This window comes from Elaeis guineensis, chromosome 1 (genome assembly GCF_000442705.2).
Source record: "Elaeis guineensis isolate ETL-2024a chromosome 1, EG11, whole genome shotgun sequence".
NCBI classification, from domain to species: domain Eukaryota; kingdom Viridiplantae; phylum Streptophyta; class Magnoliopsida; order Arecales; family Arecaceae; genus Elaeis; species Elaeis guineensis.
In genome coordinates, this window is record NC_025993.2 from 76,580,679 (window position 1) to 76,595,601 (window position 14,923).

Consider the following 14,923-nt stretch of genomic DNA (forward strand, 5'->3'; position numbering starts at 1 on the left):
CCGGGCTAGCACAGATAGAACAAATTTTCTGATAATTAGGTGGTGGTGTGTGTTGTGCAGGAGATTGTTGATCTAATGCTAGGAACTGATCAAATTTCTGGGCAAGAAGGTCGACTTTATCTAATCTTTGGGCTATTAGGTTCAGATCGGTCTTAGGACTAGAGTCTGTTTGCTTGATCTCAAAAATTTCTGCCCACTTTTGGTGAGGAATTGATCTTTCGTAGGAGGATAATGAAGCATGATTGATTGAATTTTCACTCAAAATTTCAAATAAAGTGTAGGCTTCATCCTCACTTTTACTCATGAATGCACCCCCACAAGGTGTATCTACCATCTGTCTGTATTGGTCACCTAAACCCTCATAAAAAGCTTGAACAATTTGCCACTTAGATAGACTATGGTGTGGGTATTTTCTAAGAAGTTTCTTAAGTCTCTCCCATGATTCATGAATTTATTCTCCTGGAAGCTGAGCAAATCCAGTGATGGCTCGCCTCATGGTGTTGGTTCAACCTATGGGATAGAATTTTTTAAGAAACTTGTGCTGCATTTCAGCCCAAGTTTGTATTGGTCTCCCTATTGTGCCAAGTCAGTACTTGGCTTTGTCTTTAAGTGAGAAGGAGAATAAGGTCAATCTAAGTGCATCATCAGTAAAATTTTGAATTCTCATTGTGGAACAAATTTCTAAGAACTCATCCAAATGCTTGTAAGAATCTTCATTAGTATTTCCATAGAAAGACGGAAGCATCTGGATTGTGGTTGACTTGATCTCATAGTGGCTTATAGGGATATCAGGTAAGTGGATACAAGTCGATGGGTTATAAGTGGAAGGAATAAAATATTTCTTCATCTGCCTAGGTGGTTCTCTAAGATCTCCAGCCATCTAATTTTCAGATTTAATATGAATCAACCGTTCAATCTCAGGATTGGGTTTAACTAGGTCAGAATAGAGAGATCTTCTACCTTGCATATACCAGTGCAAACCCTAATGTATGATTCAAAATTTTTTTTTTTGCAAGAAAATAGAAAAAAGAGAGAAAAGAAAGAAAGAGCTCTAGACCTAGATACGTAAGGTGAGAAGAATTAGTTGTGGTTAAGTGTTAATTGCAATCAAGTTAGCAAACAGTTAAACCTAGACACCTACGGGTTTCTTAGAACTAACAGTTCGATGTAGAGTGGCTTAGCTTAAATGCAAATTGGGTTTGTTCTCACTTCCTTCAACTAGCCAGGTAAGAGGTGGGATCGTGGGGGTCCCCCCGTTGCTTGCCTTAGATACCAATTGAATTGGTCAGGTAAGCTAACGGAACCAATTAAATAATCACGAGTCCACTTAGGCAGAGCCTTTGTAACCTCTAGCCTTAGACACTAGTTTCAGGGATGAGTTTGAACTTACTTTGCACTTGACTTCACCACAATACTCAAAACTGAACTCGATTAATACTAGGGGCCAATGTCTACTTGATTTTAGTTAGGCTAGGGTTAATGTGGAATGCTGGTTGGTTGTTTTTGGGCCAAGAAAGGGTGATGAAATTTCTACCTTATCTTGTTATGGGGTTGCCCTTAAATTGATTTGAGATGAATATGCACAACTAATTTCAAACAAGGGGTTCTATGCAACTAAATTAGATGCATGAAACTAATAAAACTTGAAAGCTTACCTTGTCTCCAGCAATCACCAAAAATAAATCTACAATGATGAATGCTCCTAAAATTAAGTTTCTACTCTTGTCATACAATTTTTATTAGATTTATGTGGATGAATTTTAAGTTAATTAAAGAAAATAGTAATTAATACTAAAAAATTAGTTAAAGCTAGGGTTAGGATTGATCTCACCAAGCAAAATTGAAAGCTTTCTATCTTTTTTTTGAATTTTTTAAATTTTTTTCTGCATAAAGATAAAAAAAATAAAAAAGTAAGTTAAATTTACAAAAAAATTAAAGAAATCAAACATTAAAATTGTTGCCTTCTCCGACAACGATGCCAAAAATTGATAGTCTAGCGATGCTGTCGTTAGGACACCGTGATTATCAATCAAATTTTGACTTCAATAAAAATTAAAAATATATAGAAAGTAGTGAGTCAGATCGAATCCACAGAGAAAGCAAGATTTTAATTTAAAATCTTTGATTTTATAAAAAAAATAAAATTTTAGAGAAAGCAATTTAAGTCAGAAAATAAAAATTAAAAGTGCGAAAAATAAATCGGGTACTAAGATCTACTAACTAGATCCTAGCATCTACTTGCAAGAAAAATAAATAACAAAAATTTAAAAAGCATAAAAATAAATCGATACTAAGATCTACTGATTAGATCCTAGCATCTACGTACAAAAAATAAAAGACAGGAATTGAAAGTGCAGAAAAATAAATTTTGCATTAATTGAAATTGAAATTCAAGTACAAAAAATTTAAAAGAAATAATAAAATAAAATAAAAATAAAATTATAATAAGGATCTGAAGTTGATCAGTCAAGCCTCATCGGAAAGATGGTTGATGACCTCTCCATCTTCCGTCGTACTCCGTAGAGCGAACCAGCTTTTCTCCTTCTTTTTCTTTGGTCTCTAAAGCTATTTTATTTTTTTCTATTTTTTTCTATACTTTCTACTTAATTTTTCTACTCTCAAAGCTTATTCCTGGATCCCCTATTTATAGATGAATTTTTCATAATTTTTTGGTAGGAAAAGGAGTCCTAAAACCCTTAGAAATCATATTAATCTCCTTAGAAATATTCCTGGCCATCGGATCAGCTTCGGACCATCCAGATCTGCTCAAAAATCAGAGTTATAATCTTTATCGGGGTCGGATCAAATGTCAGCCATTGGATCTGGGTTCTGATGAAGTTCTGACCGTTGGATCGTGCAAAAGAGTCCTATTCAAAGTCGGGAACGATAACAGCCGTTGGATCGCGTGATGGATTGCTTCTTGGGCCGTCGGATCTGGGTCGAACTGAATCTTAGCCATTGGATCGCACCCAGGATCTTTCTCTCACTGTGAGCTATGCCTGTGGACCACGTAACTATTCCTGTGGACCGCGCCCTAGCTCTATGGACCGACCGACCGGTCCACCGTGCACCGGAGGTAATATTTTTTATTTTTAGGATATTTTAGCTCTGTTTTCGCTTCGATTTTCATCTAAAAAAGTAGAAAAAATATGTATTAAAGTTTTCAAAAATTTTTCTTCATTTTGGTGCTTAAATTATTCAATTAGATTAACATCTTTTTTTTTATAAATATATCTAATTTCATATTTTTTTTCAAAATCACTTATTTTTTAAGAAAATTCAATAAATTCATGAAATTAGGGTTTTTAAAAAAATGTTAGCACCATAAATTACCAAAAATACTTTCAATAAATGTAAAAATATACCACTTATCAGTATTGCCAATAACTTTGCCTCAAATAAAAGTTTCTTTCATATTTGCATATCTTCTTTTTGGCTTGAGCTCATAACGACTGGGAGCAGCTCCTTTCGACAATCGAAATTAAGCATGTTAGGAATAGGAGGAAAACCTCATCCTAACATGAGCAACGTCGAAGGCCCGGTTATTTAAGATTGGATGGGGGGAGAGGTCCTTTACAACGGCCCTTATGTGCCCCTACAGTCTTGTTAGGAACAGGAGGAGAACCTCGTCCTAACATGAGCAAAGTCGAAGGCCCGATTATTTAAGACCAGATGGAGGGAGAGGCCCTCACAATGGCCCTTATGTGCCCCCACAGCCTTGTTAGGAACAGGAGGAGAATCTCGTCCTAACATGAGCAAAGTCGAAGGTCCGATTATTTAAGACCGAATGGGGGGAGAGGCCCTTACAACGGCCCTTATGTGCCTCCACAGCCTTGTTAGGAACAGGAACAGAACCTCATCCTAACATGAGCAAGGTCGAAGGCCCGATTATGTAGAGATCGGATAGGGGGAGAGGTCCTCACAACGGTCCTTATGTGCCCCCACAGCCTTGTTAGGAACAGGAGGAGAACCTCATCCTAACATGAGCAAAGTCGAAAGTCCGATTATTTAAGATCGGATGGGGGGAGAGGCCCTTACAACGGCCCTTATGTACCCCCACAGCCTTGTTAAGAATAGAAGGAGAACCTCTTCCTAACATGAGCAAGGTCGAAGGCCCAATTATTTAGAGATCGGATGGGGGGAGAGGCCCTTACAATGGCCCTTATGTACCCCCACAGCCTTGTTAGGAACAGGAGGAGAACCTCATCCTAACATGAGCAAGGTCGAAGGCCTGGTTATTTAGAGACTGGATGGGAGGAGAGGCCCTTTGCAACGGCCCTTATGTGCCCTCATAGCCCTGTTAGGAACAGTAGGAAAACCCCATCCTAACATGAGCTGAAATTGACTGTGTCGGAAGTGGGAGGAGAACCTCGTCCTGATACAAACGAAGACCTGATCGTTCAAGACCGGATGAAGAGAAAAGCCTCCTCGATGGCTCCTCTACATCCCTACAACCATGCTAAGAGCAGAGGGAAAACCCTCACCCAAGTATAAAAAAAAAAGAAGAAGGAAGAGGGGAGATCAAAAGGGAAAGCGACGAACCACACCATTAATAAGGGAAAAATGAACCGCATCAAAGACACAAGGGAAGGGAGGAGACTTTTTTCAAAAACCCTCAGTTCCTAAGAGAGAACTCAACACAGGTTGAGGAAAAATCGACTTCCTCAAGATGATGAGAAGTTTAAAAAAATCAACTTCCACAAGGCAATGAGAAGTTCGAAAAAATCGACTTCCTCAAGGTGACGAGAAGTTTGGGCCCCCAAGCTTGAGCACCGAAAGGAAACGACAAACTCGAAAAGCTTCAAAAAGGCCTACGGTCATGAACAAAAAGGGTGAATCAATACGGCGACGACCAGAAACCTTCAAACAATGTCGACATCGAACATGACAAAAGACAAAAGAAGTCTGATAAACGACAACTTAACGCAAGAATGGACAAGGTAATGGAAAACTTTCTTTTCATTTCATTAGTGAAGTGTACATTATAAAGCCTTGAAGGCCAAAAAAGAAAAATGACAAGAAGAGAAAAAGAATGCATGGAAGGATGAAAGATAAAAAAAAAAGGGGCTCTAAGGAAGCTCAGCTTCTTTCGACTTCGAGCTCTCAGTTTCAGTCCTTATTAGGGATTGCTTTAAGTTTTCGACTTCTTCCTCTAGTTCCATCATTATCAATAGCATATCCTAGTATATCTGGTGGAACCATCAGCTCTCGCCCTCTGACTCTCGAAGCCTCCTCCTCAGGACCTTGGACTCCACCTCGACATCTTTGACCGCCTGCCGCTTGTGGACCAGCTGAATCTTCAGCCACTGCGATTCGGCCTCCTCCCGCCCAAGGGCCACAGACAGCTCTGCCATGGTCCCCCTCAAGGAGCGGAGCTCATCGGAGCCTTGTGCAGGGGCAAGCTGGACTCTCTCAGACAACTGCCTCTAAAGGCGGGCAACTTCGCCGGTCGCCGTCTTGAGCTTCCTTCGGTAGTCCTCTACCTGCCCGCACCAGCAGATCTGGTAGGCATTGTAGTTCGTCTCAGCATCCTGCAGCTGCTTTTGAAGGTCGGAGAATTTGATCGATCAGTCTCAGTCACGATCGGCTTGAGTTGCGAGCCAGGACGAGCTCCCTTCCAACTGGCCAATCTTTTCTCATGCAGCCACCAGCTCAACTTCAAGAGAGCTGATCTTGGAAGCCTGAGTCCATGATTGGCCGCTGGTGCATTTTCGGAGTTCCTCAAGCTCCGCCATGAAGTCGGCCTTCCTCTGGGTATATTCCATGAAACCCTTCTTGTGGAGGTTCCGAAAGCGAGTAGCCTCTGCAGTGATCTCTGAATGGCTCTCCCTCAGCCGGTGAAGTTCATCTTCCAGCTTCTTGGATTTTTTTGACAACTGATGAACTTCCCTTCTGAGGTCTCGAATTATCAATTTTAGAGGGATCCCCTGTGGTAGGGGAAGAGCTTCGATAGGGCACTATCATTGGGAGACAAGAACGCCACAGCTCAAATTAGTACAAGAAGATGGAAGAGAAGAAAAGGAATGCAGAAGAAGAAAAAGGAGCTCTTTATAAAAAAAAATTCGATTTCATTGATTATATAATTTTTAAGTACAAGAGAACGAAGAAAAGTCACCATAAAAGAAAAATACAAAACTAGAGGTTTCGGACCTCTGGGACAGAAGTGGAGGGGCTCGACGCCCCCGGAAGGTCGGTAGCGGCGGCCGCAGCGGTCGAAGGGGTCCCGACTGGAGGAGGACTGGCCGCGGCTTCGGAAGGTCTGGCTTCATCGTCATACGCCTCATCCAGGAAGCCAAGGTTCAGTTCGAGAAACTTTCCGACCACCTTCTCTTGGCAGAGTTCGAAACCCTTGATGAAGGCGTCCTGGCCGAACTGGACCTATAGATCCTCCATCTCGGAGGAGGCCTTGAACTCCTCCACTGCTCGGGCCCCTGCCTCCGAGACCAGGGATGGGATCCGCGCCTTTAGCTCAGAAACCTGCACCTTCAGTTCGGAGACCTCAGCCTCTGCCTTCTCTCTCTCTTCCTCCAAAGTGGCCCTCAAGTTTGTCGAGGTCTGCCCCTCCTTCAGCAGTGCCTCTTGGAAACTTGCAACTTCAGCAATCTTCTCCTCAAGATGGGCGGCCTCGGCCAGGCGACCTTCCTTCGCCTGGGCGGCCTCCTTCCTGGCATCGTTCATCGCCTCGATGTTGGCGATGAGCTAGTGTCCCACCTGCAAGAGCGGCCAGGGAATCAATATAAAAGCCGAAAGGTAGGCAAAGTAAAGAGGCAGGAAGAAAGAGTGAATTGATCTACTTCGAAGAAGGACCCCAGAGAGTCTCAGACCCGCTGCTCAGGGTCGGCGTGGACGATCCTGCGGACGACCTTAGGCAGGATGCACCCGTCGACCAATTCCTTTATTAAATCCCTATTATGGAAGGGATTTTTCCCCAGATCTTCCTTGGAACCACCTGCCCCCTCGACGGCAGCCCTGTGGCTGCGGCTCTTGCAGGACAGAGTCTTCTTTCTCCTCCTCCTTGCGCTCCCGGGTGCCCCCTCGAGACGAGCCTCTGGAGCAGGATCTGTGATCGGGGGGCTCCTTGAAGGGGCTCGGGGGACTTCGGGTTTGATGTCAGAAGGGATGTCGATGGTGACGGCCACTTGAGCAGATGCGATCGAGCTTATCTCTTCTGTCCTGACTTTCTTCACCGACCCCGAAGTCGAGGCACCTTTTCTCTTGTGGGTCTTGAGACCCTGGGCTAACCTCCGAGCCACGCCTGCATCGATGTCTGCAATAAAAGAAGATCAACATGGCTCAGAGATAGAATAAGAAAAAGGAGAAGCAGCAAAAAAAATAAAAAGTAATAAATAAAATAATAAATATATAATGGTACTCGCAGGGTTAAGAGGACTCAGGTCGACGTTGAACAAGAATTGTTCCTTTAGAAGTTCGGAGAGGAGGGGGGCTTGATAGGCCTCGAGCTTTTTGGAGGCTTCGAGGTCATCCCTTTCCAGGCTAGAAGCCCGACGGACAGAATCCCTTAGAGAGCCCCAAGGGGGTAATCCCAGCTCTAAGGTCGGGCATCGAACATAGAAGAACCTCTCCTTCTAGTTGTGGATAGAAGAGGGAGTGCCTTTCAGCAACCCCTTTCTACCGAACTGGGGGGAGAAATACCACCAATCCTTTGCCGAGGGGTGACATTTGAAGGTATAGAAATACCTAAATAGAGAAAGGGTTGGCTGGACTTCGGCTAGGTGACAAAGGGAAAGAAATCCTATCAAAAACCTAAAGGAGTTCGGTGCTACTGAGACTAGAGAAATATTCAGAAAATGAAAGAGAGCGACGACAAAAGACGGAAGTGGAAACCGAAGTCTGGCACGGAAGGCCTCCTGGTACAGACAGAAGCGGCCGGAAGGAGGGGCGCTAGCCCGGTCAGTTGGCCCGGGAAGCTCCAGCTCGTACTCCAGAGGAACTCCATACTGAATCCTTATCAGTGAGAGTTCATCCGGAGTCAAAGAGCTGGGGATGGTGTCTGGTGCAAAGACCAGATGAGGTTCGGTCCCAACTACGGGTTCATCTACGGTACAAGGACTTTGGGGAACTGGGGCTGACGAACTCCTAGAACCGCTAGAAGAGAAGATATCAGAAGACATTTTGGATCGAATGGAAGCCACAAAAAATCCCAAAAAAATCGAGAAAAATAGCAAACAAGCTCTCGAAAAAGCTAAACGAACGGAATATGGAGAAGAAAGAACAGAAAAATGACAAGAAGTTTTGAAACTAACCTAGGTTGGCCCGAGGAGTGCAGGAAGATGGCAAGGATGATGGAAGTCGACTCGGAGGATGTCTAAGGCCGAGAAGGATGCTAAAGGAAGCTGGAGCTCTCGGGGAAGAGGAGGGGACCGAAGGATTCTCTCAGGCAAAGTGAAACCCCTGAAGGAAGAGGACGTGTTTAAATAGACCCCGGGATCCAGTGCAATAACGATTGCGGATCTTCTCTGGCTGACCTACGCTCGCCATGTGTCCCACTCACTGTGGCAGACGGCTGAAAATGGCTGACAGTTGACAAAATCATTATTGCATCGTACCTAGAGCCACGCCCCAGTGGGAATTCCGAAAAAATCTTTTCGGATCGCTTTGGTTTGAAAAGACTCCGGCACCAGTGCGCCAAACGCCAAAATATCTAGCAACCATCGAATGCGAAAATCGAGGGGGGCAACTTCGATCGTGAGAATTTCTCTGTACTTCCTTCATTCGAAACCCGAACTCGAAAGTAGAAGGACTGGTGTTGGGTATAAAATACCCCCCTGACCGAAGTTTGTAAAAGACCAACCCTTCCAGGACTTTTTCGGCTTCCAACCTGGCGTGGCATCTTTCTGAACCCCCTCGACCGTCCGAGCTTCCATAATGCCATCCGAACTTCTTTGATAATGAGCTTCTCCATTCATCTACCAGGCCGTTCCAAAGGCTCTCTGGGCTTCACTATCAATCGATCTTCTACAGTGATCAACTATTCTTCGAATCCCTTCCAGACTTCTTCCGAACATGGACGACCCTACTCTGAACTTCTTCCGGACTTCGTCAGTTTCCGACCTTCTCCGACAACGGGATTTCTACAGTAACCAGATTTCATCCAAGCTTCTACGATGGTCGACCACCTTCTGAATTCCATCTGAGCTCCTACGAGAAACGGATTTCAGCCGAACTCCTACTACGAGCAGTCTACTACGGATCTCTACTGCAAGCGAATTCCATCCAAGCTTCTACTGTAAATAATTTTTTTCCAAACTTCTATCACAGGCAGACTTCAGCCGAGCTCCTACAGTGGACGGATCCCAGACGAGCTTCTACAACAGGATAGGCTCCACCAGCCAGGTCACTACTCCGAGCTCCCACGACAATCGATCTTCGACCGAGCCTCTACAATAAGCAGCCTCCTTTCAACCTTCTGCAAGAATCGGACTCCGTCCGAACTTCTATAGCGGATGGATTCCGGACGAGCTTCTACAACAGACAGGCTCCAGTAGTCGGATTTCTACAACGGTCGATTGCCTCCGGTGTCTGCCGAACCTCCCAAGCCATCAACCTTCAATAGCGTCAGTCGGACTTCAACAATGCTATCCAGACTTTCACAAGATCTCTAGACTCCTCCAGCGGACGAACCTCCCCAACGCCATCCGAAGTCCACTGCCGGCCGACCCTTCGCCAGATTCTTCATGAAATCGGACTTCTCCGATGGATAATCTTCAGATGAGCTTTCACATCAGGCAAATCCCAGACGGACTTCTCTAGCAATCGGATTCCTATCGGACTTCTTCAACAGGCGGTTTCTGTCCGAGCTTTTACAGCAGATGACTCCCGTCTGTAGCACCAACGGCACTCAACAACCGTTAACCCATCAACAACCTCGGGAACATCCAAGCTTCTCCCAGATTGCAGGGACAGAGAGCCATTCTGCTCCATCAGACGTCCCAGTCAAGCTTCAGTTGACAGACCCAAACTCTCTAGCAAGTCACGACAACAGACACCACTCCACTCTCCATAACAAACCCCACGTGGCTATGAACGGCCCACTAACGCCACTACTCTCCGCAACAAACTCTACGCGGCCACGAACGGCCCACTACCAGGTGGTTACGGACGTCATTGTCAATCAGTTATGCTCCTCTGTCTATAAAAGAGATCCCCCAGATATGCTATTCTCTAAGCTCTAAACTCTATCTCAAAACTCTGCTAAAATTTCTCCTCAAGCACTCCATTTCTGTTGAGGCAGAGTACTGACTTGAGCATCGGAGGGTCTTACCAGAGCACCCCCAACTCCGGTTTAGACTTTCCTTGCAGGTCCCGATAGCGGCCGCAGTCATCCCGACTCCAGCTTCTCTGGCTTCGATGGAATTCTACACCAACAGGGAGTGTTGGGTATAAAATAACCCCAATTGAAGTTCGTATGAGGCCGACCCTCTCAGGGCTCTTCCAACTTTCGACTTTGCATAGCATCTCTCTGAACCTCCCTAGCCATCCGAGCTTCCATATTGCCATCCGGACTTCTCCAATCATGAGCTTCTCCATTCATCTACCGGACTGCTCCAAATGCTCTCTCAACTTCACTTCCAGCCGATTCTCTACAGTGGTCGATTACTCTCCGAATCTCTTCCAGACTTCTCCCAGCCACGATCGACTTTACTTCGAACTCCTTTCGGGCTTCGTCGACATCCGAACTTCCCCAACAACAGGACTTCTACAGTAGCCAGACTCCATCCAAGTTTCTACGATGGTTGACCACCTTCCAAATTTTACCCGAGCTCCTACGAGAGTCGGATCCTAGACGAACTTCTACCGCAAGCAGTCTACTCCGAACTTCTATCACAAGTAGTCTACCCCAAACTTCTACCGCAAGCAGTCTACTCCGAACTTTTACAGCATCCGATCTTCATCCGAACTTCCACGACAACCTGCCTTCGTCCGAACTTTCACAGCAAATGGCCTTCATCCGAGCTCCTACTATAAGCGAATTTCTTTTGAACTTCTATTACAGGCGGACTTCAGCCGGACTTCTACAACGAGCGGTCTCCCTCCAGACTTCTACAAGAACTGGACTCCGTCTGAACTTCTACAGTGGATGGGTTTCAGGCGAACTTCTACAACGGATGGACTCCAGTAGTCGAATTTCTATAATAACCAACCATCAAGCTTCAACAACGCCAACTAGACTCCAACAACGCCAGCCAGACTCCCATAGGATCCTCCAGACTCCTCCAGCGGACGAACTTTCACAATGCCTTCCAGACTCTTCTATCGACTGACCTTCAGTCAAATTCCTTGTGCAATCGGACCTCTCCAGCAGACAAATCTTCAGACAAGCTTCTGCATCATACAAATTTCAGACAGACTTCTCCAGCAATCAGACTCCTGCCGGACTTCTCCAACAAATAGTTCTCATCCGAGCTTCTACAGCAGGTGACTTCCGTTTGCAGCACCAACGGCCCCCAACAATAATTAACCCGTCAACAACCTCGAAAAATATTTGAGCTCCTGTCAGATTACTGAGGCGGAGAGCCATTCCATTCCATCAGACGTCCCAGCCGAGCCTCAGCCAACAAGCCCGAACTCTCTGACAAGTCACGACAATGGCCATTACCCCACTCCACTCTCTGTAACAAATTTCACATGGTCCCACCACTCTCTGGCAAGTCGCGACAATGGACACCACTCCACTCTCCATAACAAACTCCACGTGGCTCTGAACGGCCCCCTGACGCCACTACTCTTCGCAACAAACTCCACGTGGCCACGAACGGCCCACTACCAGGCGGTTACAAATGTCACTGTCGATCAGTTATGCTCTTCGTCTATAAAAAGGGACCCCCAGATACGTTCCTCTCTAAGCTCAAAGCTCTATCTCAAAACTCTGCTAAAATTTTATTTGAGTGCTCCATTTCTGTTGAGGCAGAGTACTGACTTGAGCATCGAAGGGTCTTGCTGGAGCACCCCCAACTCTGATTTAGACTTTCCTTACAGGTTCCGACGACGGACGCGATCTCCTCGACTCCAGCTTCTCCGACATCGGCCAAAATTCTGCACCAACAGAATTGGCGCTAGAAGAAGGTTCTGTGTCTTCGCAGTATCCTTGTTCTTAAAGGAGTGCTCAACAGGACTGTCTCCGATCATCTTCTCTGACATCTTCTTCTCCTTCTCTTACCAGATCTTCACCTGATGCCTCTCCAAAAGGCATCCACCAGGCGATCCACGGCCTCCACGACCAAATCTCAGTGAGCTCCGCAAGCTCCGATCTCATCTCTGATTTTCCAGGCTCCTCCTCCTCCGGCAACAGCAGTCGGCATGGAGCAGTTTGACTTGCTGGTTCAGCAGGTCAGGGACCTCACCGAAGCAGTGCAGGCCATGCAGCAGCAGCCACAGCAGCTGCAGGCATCAGTGCGGCTGGAAAGAGTATCATCGAAGTTCCAGAATCCGACAACCAGGCGGGCCACTTGGGTAAGTCACCCTGTCTTCCCCAGAAAGGGGAAGCAGAAGGCGGGGATCCCACCATCCGATCATGATTCCACCCCCAGGGAGTCCCTACCTCTGTTTCACCAGAAGATCTTCGAGACCCGCAGTCGAGAGGACCTCTTGGATCAAAGATTCTGGGAAATGAGCCGGTGGATCGAAGAGCTCCGCCATGCTCTCACTGCTTATGGTGAGGACATCTGCACTGACCCTCCTTTTTCTCAAATGATCATGCAGGAACCAATCCTGCCGAACTTCAAGCTCTCCCAATTCGAGAGCTATGATGGGACCTCGATCTGATTGACCACCTGGAGGCCTTTCGAATAATAATGCTGCTCTATGGCGTGCCAGACGCCATCCTCTGCCGAGCTTTCCCATCTACCTTGAAGGGAGCGACAAGAAATTGGTACTCGACACTGAAGTCGGATACTATCTTCTTCTTTGATCAGATGAGCCACCAGTTCGTTGCTCATTTTGTCAGCAGTCGGCATCTCTGGAGAGGTTCGGAGTCCCTCATTAACATCAAGCAAAAGTAGAGAGAATCCATCCGAGCTTACGTCAACCATTTTAACGTCGCTGCATTGGAGGTCCGAAACGTGGACCAATCGGTTGCGATGGCCGCCCTGAAGGGCAGTCTTCAAAAGAATGATCTTTTGTTTTTTCTAAAAAAGAAGTATCCCAGAGACTTCGTTAATTTGCTAGCTCGGGCCGAAGGATATGCTCGAGCAGAAGAAGCCTTCAAGATGAAGGACGAGGAGGCCGTGAAGGAGCGGCAGGCGGGAGATTCCAGCAAGCTCGTAGTTGAAAAAGGATCGAGTGAAGCTCGGCCACGTTCTCAAACTCCCTCCGGACACAAGCATGTCCAGACTCCTCCCTGGGCTCGTAGGCAGAGAAGCCCGAACCATAGAGTTCGACGAGGCTCTCCCCTAGGAAGATTCCACAACTATGCCCCTCTCAACGCATCAAAAACCCAAGTGCCGATGGAAGTCAGGGAGCAGCTGCCGAGGCCAAAAAGGATGCACACGCATCCCAGAAAATATGACCCTAACAAGTTCTGCCTTTACCATCGTGACCACAGCCACGATACGGAGGAGTGCATTCAGCTCCGAGATGAGATCGAGGAGCTCATCAGACAAGGTCGGCTCGATAGATTCATTCGACGCCGACCTGAAGGTAGAGAAGATCGGTCGAGGACCCTGCCACAATCGGAGCCACCAAGGAGGGAGGAGCAGCCTGAAGATCGGTCTCTAATTGGGATCATCAACTCTATCTCTGGAGGACCCCAATGGAGGGCAGACCTTCCGCGGCTATGGGATTCGAAAAACCTATGAATGTATTACCAATAACTTTGCCTTAAATAAAAGTTTCTTTCATATTTGTATATGTTTTCTTTTGGCTTGAGCTCATAACGACAGGGAGCAGCTCCTTTCGACAATCAAAACTAAGCGTGTTAGGAACAGGAGGAGAACCTCATCCTAATATGAGCAAAGTTGAAGGCCCGGTTATTTAAGATCAGATGGGGGGAGAGGCCCTTACAATGGCCCTTATGTGCCCCCACAGCCTTGTTAGGAACAGGAGGAGAACCTCATCCTAACATGAGCAAAGTCGAAGGCTCGATTATTTAAGATCGGATGAGGGGCGAGGCCCTTACAACAGCCCTTATGTGCCCCCACAGCCTTGTTAAGAACAGGAGGAGAACATCATCCTAACATGAGCAAAATCGAAGGTCCAGTTATTTAAAGACCAGATGGGGGGAGAGGCCTTTACAATGGCCCTTATGTGCCCCCACAGTCTTGTTAGGAACAGGAGGAGAACCTCATCCTAACATGAGCAAAGTCGAAGGCCTGATTATTTAAAGATCGGATGGAGGGAGAGGCCCTTGCAATGGCCCTTATGTGCCCCCACAGTCTTGTTAGGAATAGGAGGAGAACCTCATCCTAATATGAGCAAAGTCGAAGGCCTGGTTATTTAAAGATCGGATGGGGGGAGAGGTCCTTACAAAGGCTTTTATGTGTCCCCACGGCCTTGTTAGGAACAGGAGGAGAACCTCATCCTAACATGAGCAAAGTCGAAGGCTCGATTATTTAGAAATCAGAGCAGGGGACAGGCCCTCGCAATGGCCTTTACGTGCCCCCACAGCCCTGTTAGGAATAGGAGGAAAATCTCATCCTAGTATGAGCTGAAATTGACTGTGTCAGGAACAGGAGGAGAACCTCATCCTGACACAAATGAAAACCTGGTCATTCAAGACCGGATGAGGAGAAAAGCCTTCTCAACGACTCCTCTACATCCCTACAACCCTGCTAAGAATAGAGGTAAAACCCTCATCCAAATACAAAAAAAAAAGAGAGATAAAAGAGAAAGCAACGAACTACACCAGTGATAAGAAAAAAACAAACCACATCAAAGACGCAAGGGACCTCGTCTCAACGAGGAAGGA